Below are 6,607 nucleotides of genomic sequence, written 5' to 3' on the forward strand. Positions count from 1 at the left end.
CCGCTGCTCGCCCGAGCTCGCCACCGGCTCTCATTGAAAATGAATGACTTCCGGCCACTTTGACGCTCTCGCCGGTGGTGGTCTGAATGCCCAGTAAAAGTCAGTTCGCATGATAGGCCATGGTGGAAAGCAATCTAAAGTGTGGCTGCATTTTGCAAAATCAAAAAAAGAGAAAACTGTGTAATTATTGTGACAAACTATTATGTTGCAAGATGGGTGTCACCAGCAATATGGCAAAGCATCTGCGGTTGGTTAATCGTATCGAATTAAAAGAATGCACCCTGTGCCGACTCTGCCGAGTGCTCTTTATCAGTCGTTGCCGACAGAAGTGCGTTGTGAGACCCCCTTCTCCTTCGCTTCGAAAGGAAGGCTCTGAAAAAACTGAGAAGTGTGACAGATCGATCACAACATTTATAGTTAAAGGGCTGCATGCATTTTCTGTTGTTGGGATGGTATTATTTAGGTAGGCCAAAATATAATTTTTTGACCTAAAATAATTTGATTGATTTAATGCTAATGGCAAATACACATCTCACCATCATGACCATAAAGCAGCATCAATGCATAAAATCATGTCAGCATGATGAAGAGGTTCAGTTTCACATGACTTAAAGTTCACTGTGTACCTCACTGGCTGACAAAAATGCCTGATCTCAATCTAACAGAGCACTAGTGCTCTATCAACCTAGTAAATGTGAAAAAGATCAACCCAGTAACTTAGTTTTGGTACAGTAAACCATTCTCTGCATGCATCATGAAGTCAGAACCGCCCCTTAATCTGCACTATTCAACCACAGCACTGCCATTTAGTGTAGAGATCAGCTCATTTGCATTTAAAAGGTCACACCCAAAAACGGCACATTTTTGCTCACACCTACAAAGTGTCAATTTTAACATGAAATAATAAATGATCTATATGATATTTTGAGCTATAGAACTTCACATCTTAAAAGAGTCTTGTGAATTGTCCCCTTTTTAAATAAACTGATCTGACATTTCTAGCCTGTTGAGCAAACCAAAGCCCTTTTCACACACACATTCCGGGAAATACACGTAAAATGCATCCTGGATTTTTCCGGAATGGTTAGAGTTTTTGTTTGTTCACACTGCCAAGATTACACGGCATCTGATGGTCCCGGAAAGACACGTGACCTGTTGAAAGTCCCGCCCTCTCTTCTACGCAGCGTCTGAAGTTTGCATATTATATATTATTTCTCTCTCCAGAAACAACTCGCGTGCATTTTTGTTTATGATAAGACTACAAAGGAGCGCGTGAACGCACAGTTCTATGCTAGTGAATGATCTCAGCTTCAGAGTGGATATTTGACATGCGGGTATTTTCGTTTATTATAGCTCAAATGAGCACGTGACGCGATATTCTTTTATGCTGCTGAATGATCTCCGTTTCAACGCAGTGAGTAACGGGCTAACTTACCTGATATCTGCTTCAGTCCAGTTTGCTGACATTTCTCGTAGTCAGTCAATATTATGAAGCTGCAGACTCGGAGCATGCAGCTACAGACCCCCGCCCAGAGAGCCGCATTCTCAGACCCCTCGTTTTTCGAGACGGCGATCAAATTGGATCGGATAAACATTTGAAGAAACGTGAGTATCGTTAATTTTATTAAGCGAATTATACTCATTCGAATTCTTTTTTAAACTACTTTAGCTAATCGATAACCCAACATATAAGTACATTTAATATTTGTAAAGATAGATTGTAAACAAATTCGAGCCGTTAATGTATGTTTTTTTCGCCTTTTCTCCCCGAAAACATTTATAGCTAAATAATATAGCTAGCTAACGTTAGCTTTTATCCTGGGACTTTTTGTAGAAAAGCCATTGTAAAAATTTGATTAAAATTTGTTGACATTAAAGTAGACTAATTAAATACATTAAGGGGCGGTTTCCCGGACTAGGATTACTAGTCCTAGACTAAAATAAATATAAGAGCTGCCCAAACTGAAAACAACTTAATGTGAGGATTTAAACCAGGAAATGAACCCAAATGCAGACGGACTACAAAATAATAATTTATTGACAAACAGGGGGAAAACAAAGACCCACGAGGGGGTAAAACAGGACAGGATCACGCTACACTAAACTAACATAAAACTAAACATGAATCAACATTTAACTACAAACAACAAACTAGACTGAATGTACTTATACTTAGTGATGGTCGTTTTCGAAGCACTGCTTCATGAGGCTTCGAAACATTTACGAATCTTTTGTTTCGAATCAGTGGTTCGGAGCTTGTTTCAAACTGGCCAAAGTCACGTGATTTTAGCAAACGAGGCTTCATTACGTCATAACTGTTTCGAAACGTTTCGAAAATCCGATGGTTCACCACTAGGGGGAGTTGATCACATGACCAGTGTTTAATATGTTTAGGTGAACTCGGGTCAGTTTTATTATGAAAGTTCATAAAACATTTATCCTTCTGACTAATAACACTGCCATATTGTCTACTTTTTGTTTATAAACAGATTTAATGACAAAAATGTGCATAATTAAAAGGGTAGTTAATTTTATTCATTTGTGTGCCCTAAATAAAACTAAAACACATAATACACTTTTAACTATGTCTTAATTAAGTTAAATAATTTTTTTAACATATTTTAATTAAAATGTTGCTATTATTTTGTAAAAAAAACTGTAAAATGTGTGGACAGATCTGCTTTTACACTGTTTTGACCAGCAGGTGTCGCCAGCGTGTGTGGGTTTCGAACTGCTTCGAAAAACTGAATCAATTTTCGAAGCAATTGGTTCAATTGATTCGAAGCTTCGAAAAGCTTCGTTTCTCCCATCACTACTTATACTCACAAATACAAGACTCTGGAACACGACAGGGAATGTAACAAGACGAACGCGCACTGGACAACAAACACAAGGACTCTTAAATAGGGAGAAAGTAAATTACATACACCTGGAAAATAATCACGAGTAAGGGATCGGGGAAAAAGTGACGAGACCTGGGAAATGTGTGGTCAGAAAAAACCAATACAAAAACCACACATTTCCCACATAAAACATGGTACTGCCAGGACCCCGAACACAAAGACTAGATGTAATAAAACAGATGATTTCGGACGGATCCTGACACTTATGTCTTAAAATACATCAGTGGCCATTACTTGGCCTCAAAATGTACACAAGTAATGTTTTTAATAAGGCATGTTTGATCAAACTAGGTATATTTTCTAATTAAACTAAGGCCTAGTCCTGATTTAAACTAATCCCTGTTCGGGAAACCACCCCAAAGTGTGTTAATATCAAAGAATGTCATCATTAATAATTTAATCAGATTTACCATTTGACCTTTTTTTAATTACTGGACCTTTTCTCCTTAAACTTTAATTAATTAACTTAAACTTATATAAATTAATTAATACAGGAAAAATGATTTTACTTTATATAATTTATGTAGACTACTTAAATGAGCTCTTAAAAAAGTAAGTATTAAAATGAATCAATATCAATTTAACTGTGATATTAAGTTGTTGCCAGCCATTAACAACATACAATTGACTAATAATCAAAGCTACTATGCCTTCACTATTTATTAACCAGCCTATGATATTAACATGTCAGCTAGAATGTGTCATTTGGCCTTTTGTTTGGGTTCCTTGTATGGACTCTGTGGAGTGGTCTTAAAATTAGAACTTGAGTTTGACTCTCTCTCTCTCTCTCTCTCTCTCTCTCTCTCTCTCTCTCTCTTTTTTAAAGATGGATATAACAATTTAAACGGGGGACTCACTTCCAGAAATTCCAAAATGTCACAAATGCTGCAGTGATTTTGACTACCATCAAAGTGGTTCCCCCTAAAGCCATGTGTGCCTGTCTACATGGACAGTGAGCAGCAGTAAAATTGCTATTCTTTTTCAATGCCTCAAAGCTCTGCTTTATAAATCTAAAACTTAACTGAACTTCAAGAATGAAGTGGAGTTTATTTGTAGTTTTCTTTTTTCCTGAAGTAGGCCCAACATGTTTGTCAGTTGGATTGTTTCTATTATTGTCATATATGCAATGTTTTTATATTAATTAATTAATGTATTTGTTTATATGGACAGGCCATCATTCATGGCCTATGTGAAATGCAGGCATTATCCTGGCAGGAAGCTGAGCAGGTGTTCCTCAGTGGCCCTTCTTATCACTCTAGGTATGCTTGTAATTTGTATTTGCAAAAAATAGTATTTTTATTACACAACATTTTTGACAATGGCCTTCATGTTTTATTTTAGTGAAGTCGAGGAATTTGACAGAGCAGTTTCCAAAAGACAGAAAAAGAAGGAAAAAAATCACCTGCAGGAAGTAATTATTTTACCTTATGAATTTACATTATTTTACATTTATTCATTTAGCAGACGCTTTTATCCAAAGTGACTTATAAATGAGGAGTTATTTTTAATGCAATTGAAAATGAAAAGTAAAGTCACTAACACAATTCTTTCTTTTTTGTTTGCTTTCTCCTGTTTACAGCAAGATGATGTTTAGGTGATTGTTCAATAAAGTACAGAATTGTTTATTATTGGTGTTTTGTCTATTCTTATTTAAGTTTAGCTTCGGATTCAAAATATCAAAAAACAGGTTTTGTAATCAGTGGCGGCTGGTGACTTCTTTTTCTGAGGGCGCATGATGCGAAGTTCGTCACAACATGTATGTAGCCCGTCATGTGTGTGGTACGTAATTTCAAAATATGTGTTCTGCACTTTGAGAGATCGTATGTGCATCACGTGTCCTGCCAAAATAAGTGTCTGCTGCAGACGCGTCAAAGGGTTTATGATAAAAGAGACGCTCGCGTTTGCCAGATACTCGCATAATCTCATGCGTAATCAGAGTTTAATGTTAAGGGAGTGTCTTTTGGAACATGAGCGTCTCTTTTATCATAAACGGTTTTGATGCGTGTGCAGCAGGCACTTATTTTGACAAAACACGTGATGCACACATGATCTCTCAACACGCAGGACACATATTTTGGAAAAGGGAACCACATACATGATACTCCGAACACTTATTTTGAATTCGCGCCCCTCGGATGAGGAGTCACGAGCCGCCACTGTTTGTAATGTTAGCATGATGTTAATGACCATTACAGGTTGAACTGAACGAAAAAAATAGAATTTTAATTAAAAAACAACAACATTGTAGCAATATAATATTACATAATATTTTTCTAAAGATAGTTCAATCTGTAATTGTATCCCTTCCATCAGTAATTTTCTTTTAATTACACCCACGCTCAAAAAAATAACTACTGGGTAAATTGTTAGTCAGAGAACACAATTCGTTTTTTGGAACATGCATTAAGCCGGGAACGCAAATATTTATTTGGATAACTTTAAATAAAACGAGACCGTAATATTGCATCCTATTGTTTTCAATGCCATTTGGATAAGGGTGTTATACGGTCTTCCAAACAGCAGGGGGCGCTGTCTCAAAAAACGAGGGGTCTGAGAATGCGGGTCTCTGGGCGGGGGTCTGTAGGTGCAGGCTCCGAGTCTGCAGCTTCATACTACTCTAGTAGTGAATGTTGTAAATCCCTCATTTTAAAGAGTTGAACCAACTTCATGTTGCCATGACACGCGCGTCCTCACTACGGCACGTGCGTCATTGTTTATGCGTCTCATATATCATTTCCTGATAACTGCTTCAATCTAGTTTGCAACATTTCTCGTGGTGAATCTTTATATGCATGTTATCTCTTGTTGTAAGGAGCTGAACCATAACTTGTGTTGTGATGATGACGCGCGCGTCCTCACTTCGACACGCCCTTTAGGGCATTCTTGCGTCTTTCTGTTCACACAGAGGGTTACCCGCGTATCTTACTAGGTCCTCTTTCCGGCAACGATCCCAGAAGATTAACGGAACGAGTTTTTGTTCACACAGACGCTTGTCTGGCAATTTTACGGGTATTTTCTGGGACCAGAGGTCTGTGTGAATGGGGTTTATCAGAGAGGTGTTGCTGAAAAGCTTCTTGATAAAAACTTTAAACGTTAAGCTGATTTTTTTGTACAAATCCAGTCCTGGTTACAGACAATTACAAAGTTACAAACAATAATAAACCTATAAACAATTCCTCAATAAAAATAAGTAAAAAAATCAGCACAAAAAAGGCAGAATATTTATATGCTTCTCCACAGACATGCACTTTAAAGGCAAATGACGCAAATGGCAAATCTCATCAGATCTTTACTTATCTTATTTCAGCATCATTTCACTCCACTGCAGTCACATATGAACATAAAAACAAGAACTTCAATCCTAATCAAACACAACAGAATCGCTTACTAAAGATCTGTGTGATTACACATTACTGGCAGATATGTCTGGATCAGATTAGGGTTGGTCAGTGTTCTTCCAGGAAACACATTTTGGATATTGCTGACATACTGTAAGCATGTATGTTTGGTCTTATCACCAAAAGTGTGGTTACTTCATGATAAATCAGCAAACGCTGATGATCAGCACTTTAGATGTTAAATTAAATAAACTGATCTGAAGTCAGTGCATGGTTAAATTTCTAGCTTCATCTTCCTGGTCTGAGTCCCTTGACTCTGTATTTAAATCAGAAGACGACTTCACTGTGCTTCTCACATCGCTGGAC

At 37.3% G+C, this 6,607-nt stretch overlaps 1 long non-coding RNA gene across 1 annotated transcript; it reads left to right on the forward strand.

Annotated features, from left to right (window-relative positions):
* Positions 1-1,555: 1,555 nt before the first annotated feature.
* Positions 1,556-4,913, forward strand: LOC135721755 (uncharacterized). The gene is made up of 5 exons (XR_010521555.2): positions 1,556-1,605; positions 3,730-3,855; positions 4,074-4,162; positions 4,245-4,314; positions 4,483-4,913. It is a non-coding gene; the product is annotated as an uncharacterized lncRNA (long non-coding RNA).
* Positions 4,914-6,607: the final 1,694 nt, after the last annotated feature.

This window comes from Paramisgurnus dabryanus, chromosome 24 (genome assembly GCF_030506205.2).
Source record: "Paramisgurnus dabryanus chromosome 24, PD_genome_1.1, whole genome shotgun sequence".
Classification (NCBI taxonomy): Eukaryota; Metazoa; Chordata; class Actinopteri; order Cypriniformes; family Cobitidae; genus Paramisgurnus; species Paramisgurnus dabryanus.